Source organism: Zea mays, chromosome 4 (genome assembly GCF_902167145.1).
Source record: "Zea mays cultivar B73 chromosome 4, Zm-B73-REFERENCE-NAM-5.0, whole genome shotgun sequence".
In the NCBI taxonomy this organism is placed as follows: Eukaryota; Viridiplantae; Streptophyta; class Magnoliopsida; order Poales; family Poaceae; genus Zea; species Zea mays.
This window is the reverse complement of record NC_050099.1, coordinates 181,850,086-181,859,526: the sequence shown is the minus strand read 5'-3', so window position 1 is coordinate 181,859,526 and position 9,441 is coordinate 181,850,086. Positions and strand designations below refer to the sequence as shown.

The 9,441-nt window shown below is 46.8% G+C and overlaps 1 pseudogene; it reads left to right on the top strand.

Moving 5' to 3' along the window:
- The first annotated feature begins 288 nt into the window (after positions 1–288).
- LOC103654207 (fatty-acid-binding protein 2-like) lies at positions 289–5,050 on the top strand (annotated as a pseudogene).
- The last annotated feature ends 4,391 nt before the right edge of the window (positions 5,051–9,441 follow it).

The following is a 9,441-nucleotide window of genomic DNA, read 5'->3' as shown; positions in this document are numbered from 1 at the left end:
GACGACGGCGGAGGCGTGCAAGCAGGTGCTGATGGACGAGGACGCGTTCGTGACGGGGTGGCCCAAGGCGACGGTGGCGCTGGTCGGGCCGCGGTCGTTCGTGGCGATGCCGCACGACGAGCACCGGCGCCTCCGCAAGCTGACGGCCGCGCCCATCAACGGCTTCGACGCGCTCACAGGGTACCGTGCCGTAGGTGCTCTTCCCCATGATTTCGGCGGTGGCGCACAGCAGGTCGTCGGCCGTGAACGCCAGCGGCCCATCAAAGTGCACCAGCTTGCCGCCCACATCGCCACCGGACTCCACCTCCGCCGCCGACGACCACATAGGGGCGGCGACACCGGTTCTGACGGGAGAAGAAAACGGCGCGCGGACGGACAGCGACGGAGCATGATTAATGGTTCTCCTCAACGGCTAATAACGATTGTGAGTCTATATCAGCGGCTTCGTGTTCTCTGTATTTCCATATCGTCGAAATCCTCGCCGACGCCTCCGTTTCGACGAATCCAAATCTACCGTGTTTTATAATCCAAAAGTCTCCCCGATAAGGGAAGCGCGGAGTCCTAGGCCTCGTATCTAGCCCCGTCGCAGCGTGAGGCGGCGCGGCACGAGCACGACGGTCACCATCCCGCCAGCGCGCGGCGCTTTTGGTTTGTGGAATGGCGGCCAGAGCAGCGAATGCGGGATCTCTTGCGGTCGTCTGGGGGGAAGGTGGGGTTTGTGTTGTGATTTGGGCATTTGGCTGCCTGGTGCTGCGCGGTGAGGTTGGGTGGTGGCCCCTGGGGGTTGTTTCTGTGTGAATGTGAATCCTGGAGCGACATCGAGATCCTAGCATTCTGATGTTCATTTGGCATGCTTGGGTCGGGGCCTTTTGGATCTTCTGGAAACTGGGTGAGATTTTGGAGGCGCTGTCAGGCTCGTTTCGTCGAGGTATTAATTTTGATCAGTGAGAACTTAGTATATACAGATAGATCACTGTTTTGCTTTGTTTACCTTTGAGGTCATGAAAGCAAGGAAGAAGAACATCTCAGTTTTTCATGCTCTTAGAGCCAATAGCTGGATTCAGCTATGTCTGCCATGCATACGAGAAGACGAAATAAAAGATTTTGTAACCCTATGGCAGGCTATCAGTAGTATGCACGAACTTAATAACTTGGAGGATTCCATCTCTTGGAGATGGATGACTGATGGTCAGTACAGTGCAAGCAGCGCATATAACATTCAGTTCTCAACAAACTTCTGCACAATGAAAATCTGTTCCATTTGGAAAGCAAAACTGAACCCAAGTGTCGCTTCTTCGCTTGGACTCTTTTACACAATAGAGTGTTGACAGCAGAGAACCTTCAGAAAAGGGGATGGCCTCACAATCCTTCTTGTTGTCTCTGTAATTCGACCTTTGAAACGACGGTTCATCTCTGCAAGGACTGCCCCTTCAGCAGGGAGGTGTGGGACAGAATCTTGTCTTGGGCGAATCTTTCGTCCTTTAAGGGGATCTATGGCTCTGATTCATTGTACGACTGGTGGAGAAATTTGCGAAGTAGGTGCAACAAGCCTTCGAGAAGATCCTTTGATGGCCTTATCATTTATTTTTGGTGGAGCATTTGGTTAGAGAGGAACAATAGAATCTTTCACAGTCAGCTTAAATCAGCGGAGCAGGTCGCGCTAGTGGTCAAAGAGTTAGTTGGTTGTTTCCATGGCCTAGCTGGCTAGTAGGTCCGCTTAGTAAATTTGTTCAGGAGTTCGCTTCTAGTCTTGTAAGTCGTCTTGGTTTCTTGTAATTTCCTGTTAGTTCTACTCCTTCTAATATATTGGAGCGGCAAGTCTTTTGCCTCTCCCTTTCAAAAAAAAAAACCTTTGAGGTCATGGGTTTGTCCTTTTTGTTTTTCAGGTGACAGTTTGAGAAGAGTATTTTTGGAGCTAGTTTGAGAAGCTCTACTTTTTTTTTACAAAATACTTTGAGAACATCCAGTTGCAATTTTGATGCGATATTTTTTTGTATTATTTCATATGTATCGATCTGAATGTTTTCGAGACGATTAAATTGTGATGTTAAGGTCTAAATGCAAATGCTGCTGCAAAATAGTTATTTATGTTCAGTAAAAAAAAAGTTCCCTGTAAGCATGCATGCAATTGACATGTTGCTATGTTTGTTTCCTGATTCACTTATGTTGCTCCAATTGGCAGCTTCAGGAAAGTTTTACTCTTATTAAACTCCCTGACATCGTCCAAGGAAGCAAGTGATTTCATTATGAAAGATTGGTCTATTTTCTCCAAATTTGATCATAATGGAGCTTACCTCCCCATGTTGCCAATCGACTCTCCAATATCTCATGATGTTGGGTTAGGATTGATATCACAAGTCGGAAACTTAGTTGAATGTTCATTTCAACATCCAAGGCATATATGTGCTACGGGGAGTGGCACAGTTCAGGAAGCATTCAGCTGTTTGAACAAGTTTGCTGAAGCTTTCTATTTCTGGTTTTCTAGAGCATCGAATCCTAAGCTATTCCAAAGGCTATCAGCTGCTGCAGGCTCAAGTTCAAGAGTTTGTCGGTCACACATAAAGCAAGTGGCCTCTTGCTTGCAGCATTTACCAGGACTACAGTTTGGTTCACAATTAAGAAAAGATCATGCTGTACAGATGCTTTTAGCGAGGCTTGCAAGCACAACTTTTGGACGCCTGTGGACGGAGGTGGAGGAGCATCATGCCTGCAACATCCTTATGTTGGCTGCCGCTACTGTAGTACCACCATTTGAAAACATGTATGAGTTCACCACATGCTGTTTTGTCAGCTGGCAGATGTTACTTTTGCCACTTGTTTTTTAGGAAGTTTTTTTTTTCGTTTTTGCTTTGTTAACAACTTTTTATCCGTGGACAAGATCTCCGAAGATGCTGGCTGAGTCAATGGCACTAAGAAAAGATGGTGGGAACATCCCCTGCTGGACAGTCATACTCGGAAGAAATCCGTCCAGGTTGTGCGTGTGTTGCTGTGCCAAGAGTACTCTTGCGAGAAGATGTAACAGAACCGAAAACTGGCATCAAGTTCCCCACTCTACTTAAAGACAATTCCAATCTGACTACAGAGGTCCTTTTTCAAGCTTGCTTCTGTGGATTTTTGTTTTATTATGGCCAATATTTCTTTTCATATTTGCATATGAAATTATGAACATCACAATGACCTACAGAACATATATAATTCTGATGCTTTCTAGGTACACTGCCCCCAGTTGACACATGCATCTGATGGTTAAATTGGCAGGTCCTTGTTGGAATGGGTTTCAGAAGCATGCGAATAATGAGGGTTAAAGATCTGAATCTTTATGCCTTTGGATTATGTGAGTGAAGTAACATTTTGTGTTTACAGTTTTTATGTTTTATGATTTGCTAACAGGTAGTTACTGCTTAATTATTGTCTTTTGATTACTTATTACGTTATATTGACATATTCTCAGATATACAACCTGATTCTGTTTGCAAAAAGCTGGGTCCAAAGTATGCTTGTATTCCAGATGCTGAGTTGAAGGATCACCCAGATTTCTATGAAGATCTTTTGAGGTGTGCAATGCCTATTGATCATTTATGCCTTCACGAATTCTGTTATTAAAGACCATCCCAAATTTGGCCATTACCTAGTCAGTCAGCCCTTTACACGTAAACGATCATGCAAGCTTAGGCACACATTTTTAAAAAGCGCTATGGAATGTTGGTATATTTAAAAAAGAAAAAATGGCTTTATGTATAGAGCACTTCTCAAGAGTCAAGACCTGCAATTATTTGATAAACCATTTAATCATTTACAGTACTATTTATTTTGTGAGCTTATGATGCTGGCATGCTGCATAGGATCTCACACTGCAAATTTCCCTGCCATTTTCCCTTATGTGCATAGTTGCCTTCGACGCCAACAAACTTTCAATCTTTTTCAGGGAAAATATTGATATGACTGTTAGGCTAGTAGTAAGCTACAATGGCCTCAGCATTGGCACAGTTCGAGAGTGAGCATTCTTTTCTTTATATTTGGTTAAAATATGCTAGCATCTATGCAAGTTGAAGTTAATCATTTGTCTCAACATGCTTTCCAGTGCATTTGAGAAGTCTCTTGCCTTCCGGCTGAAAAAGGTATTTTGTTTTTATCCAGCAATTAATTCATCCTTTCCTAACCACATAGGCCTAAGTGAGCTTTTTGTGTACTTTATTGAACCAGATGAATCCTAATACTGATTATGATTGCTTGAAGACATTTGGTTCTTGTTTTAATGAATACATTCGTATACCTGCTGTAAGTTTCTATGGTATGTCTGTGCTACGTAACTCTGCATTTGGTGTGAGAAGTTAAAAGTTAATGCAACCGCAGGGTACAAAGATAGACTTCCGGCAAACATCCGATGGTCAGCTAATAACTGAAAGTTAGTACCATATAGCTTATTTCTTTCCACATGCTTTAGTTTCTTGCCTTCACTACTTTGTCTTGACCAAAAACATCCGTGTGCAGTTGATGGCAAACAAATTGGCACTGTCCACAGCAAATATCTCTGCAGTAAGTCAGAATGTCAAAGGATACTGGACATTTATGGATCTGCTCAGGTTTTCCAAATCATTAATGAAGTCATGTATCTATCTATGAACAGGAACCTTCTTCGATATGTATATTGGTGACCCCCCTGTTTCAGTTGAGACCAAACACGGCATTGCGCAAAATGTGGCTGGACTCATGAGAAGATGCTAGGAAAACAGGGAAACCAAACCGAAGAACTCGGAACTATTTCCTCCATCTATACAAGGAGAGATGTACATAGAAAGGAAGCCAGGAGAGGATTGATTGTATTTTTAGTGGTAGACAGCGACTTTGTATGCTGTAATTAACAGGCAGAAGGTTTCGACAGACAGGCCTGGCATCCTTAGCAAATGCCTCCTATGCTTCTCATATGGTATGGCATTTTGCCATTTCCTGGTTCGCTGGGGGCACTGTATCATGAGCATATCCAAGAGCTTCTCAGAAGTCTCCCCTAAATTATGTTTTTTTTTTGAAAAATGGCGGTTCCTTTTACCAATCATTCTCACTAATTTTTTAAATGTCCCTTAGAACTGATTTTCAGGAGTTATTTTGTACAACAGGAGGATGTTTCTCTATCCCAAGTCAAAAAAATGGCGGGGTTCAGCTTTGTCCCTACGGACTCGAGGGTAATGTAGATAATTGAGGAGTTTAAAATCCCTTATCATTCAAAATTGAATAGTAAAGGATTTTGTTTCCCTCAATTACTCTTCCTCTCAAACAAGTAATTGATGGTTCTCGCCAAGTAAAACATGACGTCTGGCGGAGTTCACTCTGCGCGCCGCCGGCGGACAACTCCGTGTGCGCGGTGCAGGTGCTCACACGGCGTTCCACCAGGTGTTCAACCTGATATGATCGATCCACGTGCGGTTCCAAACACATTACAAACTGTGGTGTCAAAGATGCATACTATGACGGACTGCTATGTATTACTATTTTGTTGTCGAACCTAGATCATCTAGACCACGTACTGCTCAAGAAGAGCGTGTGTTTCAAAATGTTGATAGTATGTTCAAGGAGATAATAACTAGTGTGCTAAAAAGTTCTATAGTCGATGCATATATGATGATGTCCACTAATGCAGTAGATGTCAAAAAATAGAGCTTGTGAGGGTAATAGTAAATAGTATGTAATAGACCAGATTCATGACCACATAATAAGTGATGGTTGTTCTGTAGTATAACAAGCTCATGAAATATATATAATGGTAAAAGAACTCAATAATATTGACTGTGTGTTGCCAAACAAGTTTGTAATGAGTTGCATTATTTTTAAGCTGCCACCATATTAGACAAATTTTGCTACTTCTCTAAAATATAAGAGACAAGAGTTTAACATCATTAATCTTATTGGCTCTTTACATGTTGAAGAGAAGGCCGGAGCTAAAGATGCCAACTACAAAAGAGTTGTTAAATGGAGTTCTAATGCACATGTAGTGTAGAAAAATCCTTAAAACTGTCATAAGGATAAATCAAAGCAATAACTTAGATAAAATATCACCACTAGTTTTAAGAAGAATAAAAAATGATTGTTTTAGAGCAATTCCAAGGGACTCACAATATTCTTCCTAATTAAAATGGATATCTATTTTTTTTGTAAAAACCCCTCTAACATCTTATTTAAAAGTTATTTAAATATAGTCATCTTCTGTTCCGAATTTCTCGCTAACTAAATATAGAAAACATGAATGGCTATCTAGAGTGCAAATAAGATATATGAAAGTTGCTGGAGATTAGAAAGGTATAGAAAGTGATTTTTATGTAAATGACTCTTTAAATAATAATAATTTAGAGAGTGAATTTTAGAAAGACTCTTGTAAATGCTCTCACTTGTGGCTAGAGATGTTTCTAAAACATCCGACTTATATGATAAATCTAATATTTTAACATAGCTATGTATAGAATTTAAAGCTAGTCTTTACTTATGTTATTAAGAATATTATGAAGTATAAAATTATTTTTTGTGTGATTTTTGTATGTATTTTATTGTCCTTACAACAAAAAGATGAAAAAAAACATATGAATCCGTATCCGTATCCAAATTTTATATCGATTATTTAAAAATATATAGAATGAATTTGATGTTTGTTTTTTATAAATATTAATAGGTTCAATGCTAAAATTAAAAATATAAATTTATATAGCAAATTCTATATGTTTGTCGGTGTTTCGACCCCGGGGGGGTCCCTGGACCGACGAGTAAATTGTCGCTGCGTGTCCCAGCCCAGATGGGTCGGCGCGAGATGGAACACAAGGGGGAACAAAAAAGGGAACCGCGGCTCGTGTTGTCCTGTGCCCAGGGCGGATGCGCTTGCAGTAGGGGGTTACAAGCGTTCGCGAGGGAGAGGGAGAGAGAGACTGTCCGTCAGCCCGTCCTCCCGCGCGGCCACCCTCTCGTACGAGGGCCCTGGACCTTCCTTTTATAGATGTAAGGAGAAGGCCTAGGTGTACAATGGGGGGTGTAGCAATGTGCTAACGTGTCTAGCAGAGAGGAGCCAGAGCCCTATGTACATGCCGACGTGGCTGTCGGAGAGGTGTTGGTGCCCTGTTCATATGATGTCGTGGCCGTCGGAGGAGCGCTCGAGCCCTGTAGAAGCACAACTGTCGGGGCTGTCGGGTCCTTGCTGACGTCTCCTTGCTTCCGTAGGGGGCTGAGAACCGCCGTCGTCATGGAGCACGCGGGGTGCCATCATTACATTTTTACCGGGGCGAGCCAGATGGGACGCCGGTCTTGTTCCCCGTAGCCTGAGCTAGCTAGGGGTAGGGTAATGATGTACCCCCCTGTAGCGTGGTCGGTCCGAGCCCAAGGCCGGGCAAGGTGGTGACTCCTCCGAGGTCGAGGTTGAGTCCGGGCCCTGGGGTCGGGCGAGGCGGAGACCGTCTTCCGAGGTCGAGGTTGAGTCCGGGCCCTGGGGTCAGGCGAGGCGGAGACCGTCTTCCGAGGTCGAGGCGGAGGCCGAGCCCCGGGGTCGGGCGTGGCGGAGCTTCCTATGGCGCCTGAGGCTGGACTCGGCTACTGTCAGCCTCACCCTGGCAGGTGGCACAGCAGTCGGAGCAGGGCAGGCGGCGCTGTTTTCCTATCATGTCAGTCAGTGGAGGGGTGAAGTGATTGCGGTCACTTCGGCCCTGTCAACTGAGGAACGCGCGTCAGGATAAGGTGTCAGGCGATCCTTGCATTGAATGCTCCTGTGATACGGTCGGTTGGCGAGGCGATCTGGCCAAGGTTGCTTCTCCGCGAAGCCTACCCGAGCTGGGCCTCGGGCGATTCGAAGGTGCGCCCGTTGCTTGAGGAGGCCCTCGGGTGAGGCGTGAATCCACCTGAGTCTATTGTTCCTGCCCGAGGCTGGGCTCGGGCGAGGCGAGATCGTGCCCCTGGAGTGGACGGAGCTTTGACCTGTATTGCGCCCATCAGGCCTTTGCAGCTTGTGCTGATGGTGGTTACCAACCGAGTTTAGGAGTCTTGGGGGTACCCCTAATTATGGTCCCCGACAGTAGCCCCCGAGCCTCAAAGGGAGTGTTGGTACTCGCTTGGAGGCTTTATCACACTTTTTTGCAAGGGGATCGACCTTTCTCGGTTGCATTTCGTTCCGGTGGGTGCGCACGAGCGCACCCGCCGGGTGTAGCCCCCGAGGCCTCGGAGGAGTGGTTTGACTCCTTCGAGGTCTTAGTGCCTTTCGTGATGCCTCGGCCGGTCTGGTTGTTCCCTCATGCGATCTGATCGTAGCCCGGGTGCATGGTCAGGTTCCGAGTTCTAGGGCTGGTATGTTGACGCTGTCAACGGTTTGGCTGGAGCCGGGTTTGCGAGAGCAGCCCCCGAGCCTCTGCACAGAGCGAGAGGACGGTCAAGGACTGACTCGGCTTTTATCATACGCCCCTTCGTCGCCTTTCCGCAAGGAGGAGGGAGGGGGGGGGGGGGAAAGCGCCATGTTGCCCTTGGAGGGCGCCAAACATGGTGTCTCCAATGAGTTGCTAACGGGTGATCCGAGTGGACGCCCGTGCCCCGTTCGATAAGGGTCGGCTAGTGGCCCAGAGGCGCACTCCAAAAGTACCTACAGGTGATTTGCCGGACCCGGTCCCGTTTGATAGGGTCCAAGGGCTCGATGCCTCCCTCTGATGGGATTCCGTTACAGAATCGCTCCTGCTGGTCTCGGAAATGTCCTAGGGTACCTCGGGAGCGTAGCCCGAGCCTCGGCCATGTATCGGACGTACCTAGAGTCATCCCTCGCTCTGCGTGTTCTGAGGTGGCTGTCGAACCCTTCGGGGGGCCAGCCTTCGAACCCCTGATCAGTAGTGGGCGCGGAGTCCGAGTGGCCTGAGGCAGCTATCGAACCCTTCCGAGGGGCTAGCCTTTGAACCTCTGACCAGTAGTGGGCGCGGAGCCCGAGTGCTCTGAGGCTGCTGTCGAACCCTTCCGAGGGGCCAACCTTCGAACCTCTGATTAGTAGGAGGGCTCGGGGCCCGCTTCCTTCGCAGAGAAGGATCCCTTTCGGTGTATCTCCTTTCCCGGTCCCTGTAGCAAGAGAGAGAAAGGGGAAGAGGAAAAGGATATGAAATTGAACATGTGGCGCACCTTTTTTGACGCGGTCATTATGGCGGAGGTGAAGCGTCGCCCGCTTCGCCTGCCAAAGGTGTCGCCTGCCCTGTCGCGGAGTTAATGCGATGGGACGGGTGGTTCGTGGGGCAACCGTTGCGTGAGCCGTTTGAGGGACGGAACACGGGCGCGTCGTCTTCATGCCGTGGGAGAGGGCTCCCCTGCTGCTCCAGGAGGGGACGTGAGCCTGCAGATGATTTGACTGCTGCTTCCGTCCGCCTGCTGCCGCCATTACTGCCGGCCCACTTTTGGCCATATCGACCATCGCGCCTTCTCCCACGGCTGACTGACCTGTGATCG